This window comes from Epinephelus lanceolatus, chromosome 2 (genome assembly GCF_041903045.1).
Source record: "Epinephelus lanceolatus isolate andai-2023 chromosome 2, ASM4190304v1, whole genome shotgun sequence".
NCBI lineage: Eukaryota > Metazoa > Chordata > Actinopteri > Perciformes > Serranidae > Epinephelus > Epinephelus lanceolatus.
This window is the reverse complement of record NC_135735.1, coordinates 23,083,849-23,096,502: the sequence shown is the minus strand read 5'-3', so window position 1 is coordinate 23,096,502 and position 12,654 is coordinate 23,083,849.

The following is a 12,654-nucleotide window of genomic DNA, read 5'->3' as shown; positions in this document are numbered from 1 at the left end:
CATTCTTACTGTGTTTTAGATTTATGAATTGTTTTTCCTATAACTTTTAGGTGTATGGTTTTATAGTAATGCAGGTAATGTACTTATTTATTTGAAATATCTGCACTGCTGTAACACACAATTATAATTTAACTTTAAAAAGAAAAAAAAATGTCCGGTATTTTTTGGGCAGGCCTGAAATCATGGCTACATGATGCACTGCAGCCATCCTTAACATACTGTAGCCCCTTCCCTACTGTATGAGAACAGTGTTACTACTAACGTTAGTGTTGTTTCATTCGCCCCCCGGTGAGTTTGCTACGTTCCACAAGCTCTCTTAGCTCATCCACACTAATAAACATCTTTGTTAAATGCCATAATTATCTTACTATAAGCAAAACAGTTGTCACTAACATACCTTTCAATCTTTTAGCCTGAAACGGCTATCTGCCTGGCCTGCTGTCGGTTACTTCTCACTCCTGGGTGTTTGTGTGCTTTGTGCTCATGTTAGCTGTTGTTAGTTGCTGAAAGAGAGGCTATCCCTGTGCAGCAGTTCTCGTTCTTCAGTTCAGAGAGTGTCTGTTGTGCTACTGTAGACTTTGTGTGTGCTACTGGGTTATCTGCTCACATGAGACTGTAGCGGCATGACGGCTAGTTTTTCATCTCGGGTGTATTTTAGAGGTGCGGGGATTCATCAATGTTACCGAGGTCATCGTTTTCTATTCCTCCATAGAAAGAGCTGCAGTTAAAAACCTTGCCTAAAAAGTGAAAAGTGTGCAACTGCAGTGCATGGACACTTAAAGTGAAAGCATCCCGCAGCGCTTTGTTTAGAGGGCAACAGACAGCACCGTCCTGTTCACTTTTTGTCCCCACCCAAGCATAATGTATTAGGGGTATTAATACGTTGAATGAGTTTCTGTTAGACTTGTCACTTGAACTTTCTGCACTGCTGCTAACGTTACAGCATACGTCGTCTACTGTTATTCGGCTGTTATTATTTTCTGTTTACTATAATGGGCATGCATGAGCAAGAAAACGGCTTGAACTAACATGACAGTCTCTTGTTACAGTCTGTAACTGCTGTTAAGTCTGTAAATAGTTTCAGTGAATTTTCTTGCCCCACACTGATGCAAAAATATATTTGCCAGTAATTATCTTTACTGCATATTTATTCAGTGATGAATTAGATTGAAGTCATAACCATTTTAAGTTAAGAGGTCCAGTACTTTCTGATCAGGTATCTGACATAAAGGGCCTGTTATTACTATTAATATTATCATAACACGTGATGTGGAAATTAGACTAATTTTAAAATATGCTGCTATTGTCATTGGGTCTCATTCATGAAACGTGAGCAGAAGGAATTTGTGTGTAAACTGTTCACAGACGAAAATTTACGTGCATGTCCGCATTCATCAATATTTTAGTAGCTCTGATGTTTTCGTAGCTACTAACAAAATCTACTCCTGAAACAAAACAGAGCTTTAGGCTATTAAGATTCAAATAATTTGAAGACGATGCATACAAAACTGCTGTAGGCTATATGTTATCCGTATCATTTGTTAAAATAAATGTTAAATAGCTCTACATTCCGACAGCCATCACTGATTTAGAGTTTATCCATTACGCACAAAACATCTCTGGTTTCCCGTTCCCACTTCATTCAAAACTCCACAAATGAATCTTCTGTTTGTTTGGTGACCGCTGTATTTTTTTGTGTGTGTGCTTATGCGTTTCTTTGCCTCCAGTTTCATATCACACCATTTACGCTTACTTTTCATGAATGAGACCCATTGTTTTCAAAAGAAGAAGACTGAATAAAATATTTAGATATTTATATGACAATTTTTGTTATTTATTTTTTGATGATTTAAGCATTATATTGATGGAGTATTAAATAAACAATCTCCAGAATAATTGATAAATCAGTTAGATTAGTCAACTAATCAAAAACATAATTGTTAGATTAATCAATAAAAAAGTAATCAGTAGGTGCAGCCCTAGTGTGTGCTTTGAGCCACTGGGTTAGTCGTTAACAAGAGTCTCTTGCTGCGTGGTGGCTCTTTCTTACAGCTTGGCAGGTGTTGGTGCTTTGTGCGACTGAGTTAGCTGCTAACGAGAGTATGTTGCTTCGCAATAACAGTAACACGCACACACACACACACACACACACACACACACACACTCACTCATCTCTTCACGTTATCCTTTGAGGTCAAGTATATAGGAAAATACATGGGGTGTATTTTTAAACAGCCTAATAATACTCCTGACATCACAATACTGAGTGAAGTAAATAAGACATCAGACATCAGTATCAGCCATTGCTCCTGTTCTGTGTTCCTGCCTCTACTGATGTGACTCACTGTCTTTAGGTACAGCTGGTAAATTTTAGGATAAGTGGCAAGAAGGGCAAAACAGACTACATGAGGCAGCTTTAGTTTTAGCTGGTTTTAACAATTTTCTTTGTCTTATGTGTAAACATAACGGTGGTGGATGAGAGACTGTGGACAGAGCAGACTGGAATATCACTTCTACATCCTGAACAAGTGTATTGATAAGGTATCAGCTTAAACTGGCGACAGCTTTAGAGAAAATTAATTAGTATGCCATGATTTTTAAATGCTGTCACCCACAAAATGCAGCAGATGAAGCAGATTTCTTTGAATGCCTGCATTGGCAGCAAAAAAAGGTACTACATTCATGTTCTACTGTAAAGTCGAAGATTACTGAGGAACCCCTCTGGGAACACATTTTCCCCTTGGACTTTTTCTTCTAGTGAAGAACAGAGGGTGAACTGCAGTGACTCAACATTTCGCCGTATCAATAAGGGCCTCTCTCTTTCCTCTGTCTGGTGTCACTAGTGGTGACTCTGAGTGGCTCCCCAGCCAAAGACCTGCTTTATCAAGCAGCCAATTTAACAAGACAGCTCCTTTCATGCTTGTTGGCTTCTCCAGTGGTAATGGATTTCCTCAATGAGCGTCTCTCTTTCTCCAGGTTTCACACTTTTCTCTCTGTACTGCTGGGCCCCACTCCAGATCAGATCTTTTTGCCATTGACTTTGATTTCTTAAGGTAAGTGATCCATCGCTCCAGGCCTGACCAGCATTGCCTGAAACCTGGCCTCACTTTGGCTCCCCATGCCTGATATTGTACACTCTAATGCAAAGTGAAGTACAACGTCTAAATAGCCTGTCACTCCACCCCTAACCCCTCCAAACCCCCCCCCCCCCCCCCCAAACCCGCTCACCCACCTATGCCCACCCTACCTCCAAGTCTCTCTCGTCACCTCCTTTGGTTTCTAAGCTGCCCAGCTGGGACTCATTTCCAGTCTGTGAGGGGAATGTAAACGATACAGTGATATTAAGGGGCATTAAACAAGTTGATGACATTCTGGTCACATTAATGAAGACTGGCACTTCAGACAGGGAGGAGGGAGAATGGGGGAACAGGCAGCTTCTGCTGTACATGATGTCATTCTCTCAAAATGCTTTTGTGAACTTTTCACTAAAGTCCCGCCATTCATTTAAAGTCTTCAACGTGGGAACCTGTTTGTAGCTTTTGCACATTGAATTCCATTTGCATCTGTTTCCAGCTCTATATCAGTGTTGTTCTTTGTTTTCTGTCATTACACTGATAAATCTCTGCTGCTGTAGCTGACTTCAACCATCACAGTTGTTGCATTAATTGTAAATGAAACCTAGTGTGGTTTCCTGCCCAGATTTGGATTGTTTTCAGAACCTCCATTCCTCCTGTTTGGAAATGCAACCCAAGATGTGTGAAAACAGTGTGTGTTTTTAATTGGCCAGCGCTGCTGCTCATCCCGGGGCCTCGTGCACATGCTGCCAGGGTGTGTGTTTCTCAACAGGAAAGAATAAGCTCAGGCTGAAATCATAGGAAACACAGACGATCTGGTTCTTCAAGGCTCAGTGGTCTGCCATACAATCTCTATAAACCAAATCAGCGCTGGCGGTCTTACAGGCCAGCAGATGCCTTTGCTCTTACTGTAATCGAAGCGGAAAGCAAAGCGACACTGTATGAAATAATGGCATTTCTAACTCTGTTCCATGTGTTGATACACGGTTCAGATACTATTGTTTTAAGTGCTGATAAACGCGTGTGATGTTTGATCTTTAAAACCACTACCTTGCAACTAGATTGCACAATCCATGGTAAGTAGCTGTTCTCAACACATCTGCCTCTTCCAGGAGATGGTTTGAAAGTGACATTCTTAAAAAGCAAAACTGCCTTTGTCAGTGTTTGAAGTAACTTTACGCATGTAGATTTTAGGGCTGGGCGGTATGACCTAAAATTCATATCACGGTATAAATCGAATCCCTTCACAGTAACGGTATATATTGCGGTATAAATTTAAGTGTAAATGTTATAATAGAAGTGTTTCTGAATGGGTTTTGTAGTCCCTTAGCAAAGCTAAATTGATAAAAAAAAAAAAAAACAACAACAACAAAAGCAAAGATATAATGTATTTTTTAGAGCATTTATTGTGCAGAATGCAGATCTCAAAACTCAAAATTAAAACCCAGTACTCTATGGTGCAAAATGTCCCCTGGGATCTATATCAAAAGGTAATTTCCTTCTTTTAGCAAAATCCTAAATGTATGAGTTGTGTTTTTTCCACCTGGACCTTTATGCTCTGCCATTTCTCCTCTAATCATCACGCTGTAACCTGTGACAGGCTGTTATGATACCACAACTATCACACATTCATATATGGAGTTTTTTGTGGAGCCCCTAGCATCACATAGGTTTACATTACCAAAGGTTTATGACAAACTCTCTTGCCGAAAACCAACTCCCGTGTGCGCACAGCGAGAGAGGAGAGGGAGAGACGCTGTGCTGCTGCCAGAGGAGACACTGAATGAGTTCCCTCTGAGTGGTAAGTCGCTAAAAGAGTCTGAGAAGTCCCGGGCTGTTCATAAGACATTAACTCACTCACTCACAAGTTCTCCAGCAACACATGTTGCACGTGCTACGCTAAATCACGGATGTGAACCAGCTCCTCTTGCTCCGCTGTCTCTGTGCTCGCAGCCATTTTCACACTGAGGCAGGTGCGATGACGTCATCGACGATAGGATGGTAGAGCGCAAATCTCTACCATGGGCCAAATTTATATCTTTTCTACCGTCTACCACATATACCGTGCAGCCCTAGTAGATGTGAACAAATATGACTCACTGCTTTTCTTAGTCAAGGGCGTAATGAAAGGTAAATAACGGGGAAGGGTTGGGATCAGGGCAAGAGAGTGAAGAACATGTTGGGCCTTGTTCAAACTCCACAATATCAGCCTGACTGTGGCCAAACGTGATTGTTGTAGACTGTTGGCTCAGATTGGGAATGATAACAGGATCGGCAGCGTCAATCGATTGTTTTATCCCATGTAGGGTGTCATAGTAGACAACAATCAGCGCTGTGTATGGGACGCGTCATGACGTCCTGACACAAAGACTAGCATGTTGGAAATCTTTTTACCTGCTGCGACGTGTTCTCTCATGACTGTGGCTGACCCAAAGGGGCACAGGGCACTCACCTGTTAACGTTGCGGGACGAAAAAGAAATGATGTGACAGATAAAGACAGAGATTGGTGGAACTGTGAGACAGAGGAAAGGTTAGTTGTTTTGTTTGTTTCTTTTTTTTTAGGCTTTTCTGAACACAAGACAGACAGGATCGTACACACTTCTGCTATTTGTGTACATTCATGTTCCTTGAAGCAGATTCCTTGCACCGTCTTCCCCATGACATCACTGGTATCGTGAAAGACGGTGAGCTTTAGCTTGTCTTGGACCATTGTCTGTCTGTCATATCTCTTGACCGAGTCATTGTGTGATTTTATGACTCTGTAACTGTTTAATCTGACACAGTGACCATTGTAACAGACAAAAATATTGTGTAGTCTGATCCTGGCATTAGATGGGATGTGTGCCATACTGGATGGTGGTGCATAAAACTTTGTTTGCATTCTGATGCAACATGTCAGCGGGACTGAACCTGCCTAACCCTTATCGTAACAACCTCCACGGATTTGGCCTTTTGGAAAAGCAACACCCCCAGTGCTGAGGTCAAACAACTAACTCCACCACAAATCTACTATAACCCAACATCACCATCAAATATCACCCCCACCATAACCACAGATTCAACTGGGACCACGCCCCCTCAGTCACCCCATCAAACAGCCACCACCCACTCAAAAATAAAATTGGACATGCCTCTTCCTCTGTCCTCAGGTCCAGTGGTCTACCCTTTGCTTTGGGATTTACCCTGGTCCTCCGAGCGGGGGAGCAAAACTTTTCCACATTGCCATTCCTCTCCGTCCATGTCACATACCAGATCAGCAGGCCAGTGCACCCTAATTGAAACCCTACCCTAACCCCAACCACCTCCACAAATTTGGCCTTTAGGAAAAGAAACACCTCCAGTGCTGAGGTCAAACAACTAAGTCAGAAAGTTGAAGTAAAAACCACATCAAAGAATGTGGTTTGCTTATCTAACGTAAGAGAAAAAGACCCCTTGGCTTTTACTCACTAATGACCTAAACATTATCATCCTACTGGTGGACAAGGAGAGATCTAAGCTTGTGTCTAATACAGAAAAATACCATGTGGACTCTTTACTGACACTAACACATATGATGTAAAACCCGTAAATGGGATCTCTCCCTGGTGCACCAAAAGAAGGTTATTGATTGTTAACAGTCACCAGAGAAACAGTAATTGATCTTAACCTGTAACACCGTCCTATCCCTTTACATGTTTATGTATCACATGTTTAACACTTGCAGCTGGCAACATTGCAGACCACTGCTACCACTGGACCAAACTAAATATGCATACTGACTGACGTGCTGGAGCACTATATATGTGCACTTGAACATGTATGTGCTGTGGTTTCACCTATGTCTCTTAACTAATTTATAAATAATGGAGGAAGTGGAGAGAAGGGCTCCAAGCCACTGGTTTAAATATGTGAATAACATATGAATGCAAATCAGAACCTGTGAGGGGGTTGCTTTCTGTTTAAGGATTTCTTTGCCGATTTTCAACCGGCTTTGTGTCATAACAGTGTGGGTAGTGTGTGCAAATCAAATGTGGTAAACTTCCCTTCATCTTACTAGCATCCAGACCTCCCTGTTCATGTCATGGCAGTAATTGCTGGCTCTAAGGCTCCTGTTCAAACTACACATTGTACTTCAGCATTTTTGTATCCTGTATTGTGAAAACGAAGGCTGAAAACAATGAGATCAAACAGTGAAACTGAGCAGTGCTGATGAAATGTGAACCAAGATTTTGTTACTGGGTTGCTTATGTCTTGACTAAAATCTCTCGGAAACATATTTCAGCGTACCGTTTAACTGTAGTTTGATTGACTCATTTAAAATAAAAAACAACCTTAGGACAACAGAGTGACAGTAACAAGTTGTTTCTTTTATTCCTTACAAATAAATTTTGCAGCTTACTCAATCAGTGCAAACAAGGGTTGCCTCCTTCGTCTGGCTCAAAGCCAAAGTGTTGCCATAGTGGCGCATTCTTTGATTTTGTCGAGACTAAATTGTCCGCCATTGTCGACTCCCCGTCACTATTAAACAAACTCCAGGCTACAGTAGAGGCCTTGGCGCATGTGCACTTGCACCCCCTAGCTCAGTCCCCGCCCCACCCCCCTCTCTCTCCTGCTTGCTGTGCGCTTGGTGAAGAAGCAGACACAGGTGCTCACAGACTCGGGCGTACTATAAGCGGAGCGGACTCCGTGTAAAAATGTCCATGAAAAATCCCCGCGATGTGAAAAATACATGCCGAACAGTCTTTTGTGTGACACTGGTGCGCGGAACGGAGTCCACACGGTCGTGCTTTGCGCTCACAGGGCTTGCGGATGTCCACTTTTACCGGGCGGACCTCCGCGGCGTCCGCTCCACGTACGTTCCGCCCGAGTATGCGGTCCAGTCGGTCTCAAAAAAAAAACCTGGTCCAAGATGGAGTACCAAACCGAATTGGTATTACCGAGAACCGACCCAACCCTATGTAGCACCAGTTTCATAATTATTTGCAGCTTTCTACTGCATAGACAGCCCAGTTTTATGAAAAGACCATCTATACTGCACTGAAATACTTCTATTACACATTAGCTCATAGGAAGATAACATCATTTTAATGTGGGGAGATGCATAGCAGCAAATTTGACATTCCTGGACTGTGCAGTCACTCTGGAAGAAGAGTGGGAGCCTTGAAATTGAGGTGTTACCCCTCTCCCCACCACCACAACCAACATCACCTCGCACGCACGCACACGCGCACACACACACACACGCACACACACACACACACACACACACACACACACACACAGGCCAGTATTTCCTCTTTGATAATCACCATCCACTTGAGCATAAATTGGGCGTAATTCGAACTTTGCACCACTGAGTAGACATAATAGCAAACATTGAGGCTAAAACCAGGGAAACAGAAGCCCATGCAACAGACTTTTAAATCCTGCGGTTACACTGACAGGACTTTTGTTAAAACCCAAACTGGGTCAGCACAAAATACCAGACCAAAAGAAAAAGCTCAACGCCACACAAGACAGAACCACATTATCCTTCTACGTCTGTGTCTGTGAAGAGTACCATAGGACATGCCGTTTTTCTTTTTTCACACCCAGAAACACACTGTGGCAACACTTACACCTTGTGTACACAGGAGGCGTAGTGGGAGCAGCACGTTAGCAGAGCAGCAGCTTCAGTGCTTCGTCTGTGTGTACACAGGACTCATTCAGGCACTGTATTGAGTGCAGGTCAGCTGTGTTTTGGCAGCGTACAGAGCCCAATACGCTGTCATCGTAGTTTCCTGGGTAAAACAGAAGACAATAGACTTGAAGTGTTAAAATAGGCTTTGGATAGAACTTCAGCCGCTACATGGCCTGTGTAGACAGCTGGATTGATTAGCGTGAGGGCACACTGTCTCCTGAGACAGATGACAGGAAATTGTAGACAATTTGTAAACTGATATTACTTATGGTTCATGATTTTTTGAGAAGGAACACATGCTTTAATTTATTAATGTTTGATTTATATTGACAGCATGTAAAATATGTATCTCCTTAATAAATCCAACTGTCTTTTGTTGTACAGGAGGAAAAATAACAAATCTTACAGTTGAAATTTGCCTTGCAATAGGTAGGCTACATACTGTGTACCATTCAAAAAACTGTTCACAACCAAATCGTAATAACTAGTGTTGCTTGGTGAATTTAACATTAAATTTGAGATATTTCAGGAGACACTCATCGTCAAAATCTAATTCCTGCTGTTTGCTACAATCCACCGCTATCCCTTGCCTTCCCAACACTAACGTCACTCTGTCTGTCCTTGGTATACTTTGTTAGACATGAACAAGATAAGGGGACACACGTCTATTTATACAACCAATGGTGGTTGCCCAACAGATCATGTGATAACACACGTAGCTATACAGACACAGAGTACAACACACTGCAAAACCTGTACAAAATTACACCACAAGAATGCAATATATTTACCAAAAAATACATTTCCAAAAAGACCAACAATGCCTAGAGTATCACCTTGGATTATTACATCACATAAAAAAAAAAAAAAAAAGAAAAATGTCACAATGACATGCAAATTCAAGGTGTTGAATTGAAGAAGAGGATATTTTTATAATTCATATTTTTAAAAGAAAATAGATTTTTTCATTTTGTAATGCTAGTAGTAGAGGTGCCTCTATTTATAAAAAAAAAAAAAAAAAAAAAAAAAGAAATTCTGTAACCGCTTATCCTCTTGAGGGTCACAGGGGGCCTGGAGCCTATCCCAGCTGACATTGGGTGAGAGGCAGGGTACACTCTGGACAGGTCACCAAACTATCACAGGGCTGACACATAGAGACAGACAACCATTCACACTCACATTCACACCTACGGACAATTTAGAGTCACCAATTAACCTGCATGTCTTTGACTGTTAGAGGAAGCCGGAGTACCCAGAGAAAACACACGCTGACACTGGGAGAACATGCAAACTCCACACAGGAGGGCGATTGAACCAGGAACCCTCTTGCTGTGAGGTGACAAAGCTAACCACTACACCACCATACCGCCACCCCCAAAAATATGAATTAGAAAAAAAATCTCCTCCTACATTTTCACCCCGGATTTCCATGTCATTATTCCATTTCTTTCTTTTTTATGTGATGTTTCAGTCATTTGATATCTGAGGTGATACTCGAGGAACTACTACATTTTTGTAAATGTATTTTTTTGTAAATTTGTAGTATTCCTGTGGTGTCACTTTGCACAGGTTTTGCAGTGTGTTGTAGCTATACAGAAACAGAGTACATGTGTTATCACATGATCTGTTGGGCGACCACCATTGGTTGTATATATAGAGGTGTGTCACCTTATCTTGTTCATGTCTGATGAAGGGCTGGTGCCTGAAACGTCACATGTGGTGATATTATTCAAATTTCCAAAAGGAGCAGTTTCTGGTGTGCAGACATGTTTTTTTTTTTTTTTTTTTATATTTTTGTGTTTGTTCTTCTGTCCAGCACCCAGTATTTATCGTTTTTGGATGTGCGTGCTGTGTTTTGAGTCTTCAGTTTATACTTTGTTAGGGTAAATCCCGCGGTTGAGTGCAGAACAAGCTCATGGTTCATGCTCCTTTTTTTGTAACTACAGGGTTTATACAGTGCTAACCCTCCGCCCTGATACCCACGGAGTCAGGGAGGCAACATATGCTTCTGTGTGGTTCTGAGACATGCATTACAGTGCACAGTTTCCACTGCAGCATAAATTTAATTTAATTATTTGTGTAAGAGTTTCTTTAATCAAAGTGTCACTGGATGGGGGAATGGTTTCACTGCAGGCTGCAAGCAAGAGACCTGTCCTTATGCTCTGTGTGTGTCTTAATCCCAATCTCATTTTAATTTTTTTTTTTTATGAGTCATACAAGAAATAATCCTCGAAATGTAGGAGCACAATAGGTGTGTAAATATAACCACCATGGTTATCCAATGACAACAAAACCAAGCTCAGTCTTTTTTTCTTTTTTTTTTGCTGAGGAGAAATCTGCAGTTAACAGCTCCTATTTCTCTTCCACATCTCACTTTCTGAATGTTCACTCATAATCATACCTCTATGTGAGGCCTTGGATGGAAGAGCGAGTCACAAGAAACCAGATGACAACCGTTCCAGGGAGCCAACGTTATATTTCAAACCACACACCATTACATCCTTAACTGTAGGAGTCACATTGAGAACACGGGCTCTGGAAAAATTGCATTACAATTTAGTGGACTAGTTGAAAGCTTTTAAAACCAGAGTCTTAATATGAAACAGACGGCAAAGTTTGATTTCGCTGCAGCGATTCCAGAAGCGAACATGTGTCTCAACAAGGTGCCAAATTTCTGACAACTTACATATTCAGGGCTCCAACACCATTTATCCCCTGAATTAACAACATAAATGGACTGCAATAATTCATTCAAGTCTTTTTTCCAGAGTAACTTTTTCAAAAAGTGAGTCAGATGATTTTTTCAGACAAGGGCTTTTACATCTTTTAAGCACAAAACCACAGTGGAGATAACTGCCAAATCCTCAAATGAAATACTCTGTACTTAACTGCAAAACCAATAAACTGATAAATTAATACTTTTCAATATGATCTCAATTCCCTCTTTCTCTGTTCATGCGTAATGCACATTAGATTTGAGAATGCCAACAGCCTAAATAAATGTGAAACTTTACTCTGATGTTCATTATGAAGATATTGTCCAGGCCCCTTTCGACTGGCACAGCATGTCTCCCTCCTCCTTTTTTCTCCTCTTTTCCCTTTCCCCCCCTCATTCATCCTCTTATTTTGTGGTGCATCTGTCACTGTAAACATCTAATAATATAGAATCCAGAACTTATGATTAATTCTTCATAACCTCTCCTTTTATGTGTCTCTTCTTTGATTAATACCCACAAATTATTATGGATAGTATATCTGTGCATACAATTTATTTCACAGTTCAATTAGTTTTTAAACAATTGTTTCTTTGTGCTGATGATCACATTAATCTTATGGTCTAATGTCTTTTTTCTAAGAGTAATAATGCTGTTGGAATGAAATGTGTGATGGTGAAATAATGGTGATTGCACAGAGGCCGTTAAGGCTAAGTATTCTGGACAATCCTGTGATCTTTCTTAGTGTTTCAGCTTTGCTAGCCAGCACCGAGGCAGTGCTACATAATGAGACATATTAGAATTACAGCAGATATTTAAAAGGCAGGGTGAATCAAAGGCTTTGCCACCTCTGGGTGGAGGCTAATTGAGCTAGCTGGCTGTATTCTGTAGCTCTGTTGGACAGAGAGACAAAGGCACACTAATAATGCCACTATAATTGATACTAAGACTACTCTCTTTTCTGTTGGTCATGCCACAGGCATTGCTAAAACCCTAACAATAGCATTATTCACAACTCCTCTTGTGTCTTACAGTTACACTGCTTTAATGCATGTTGAATATGCCATCTAATTAGATGAGAATAATAAAGATAGTGGATTCAGTTCTGTGACTTTAATCAGCTGTTTGGAGAGCCAGTGGGGGTTTGTAGTCAGCTTTATTGTGCAGTAATTCAGCTTCTTCTTTTCTTTGCTGAGTCAAATTTGT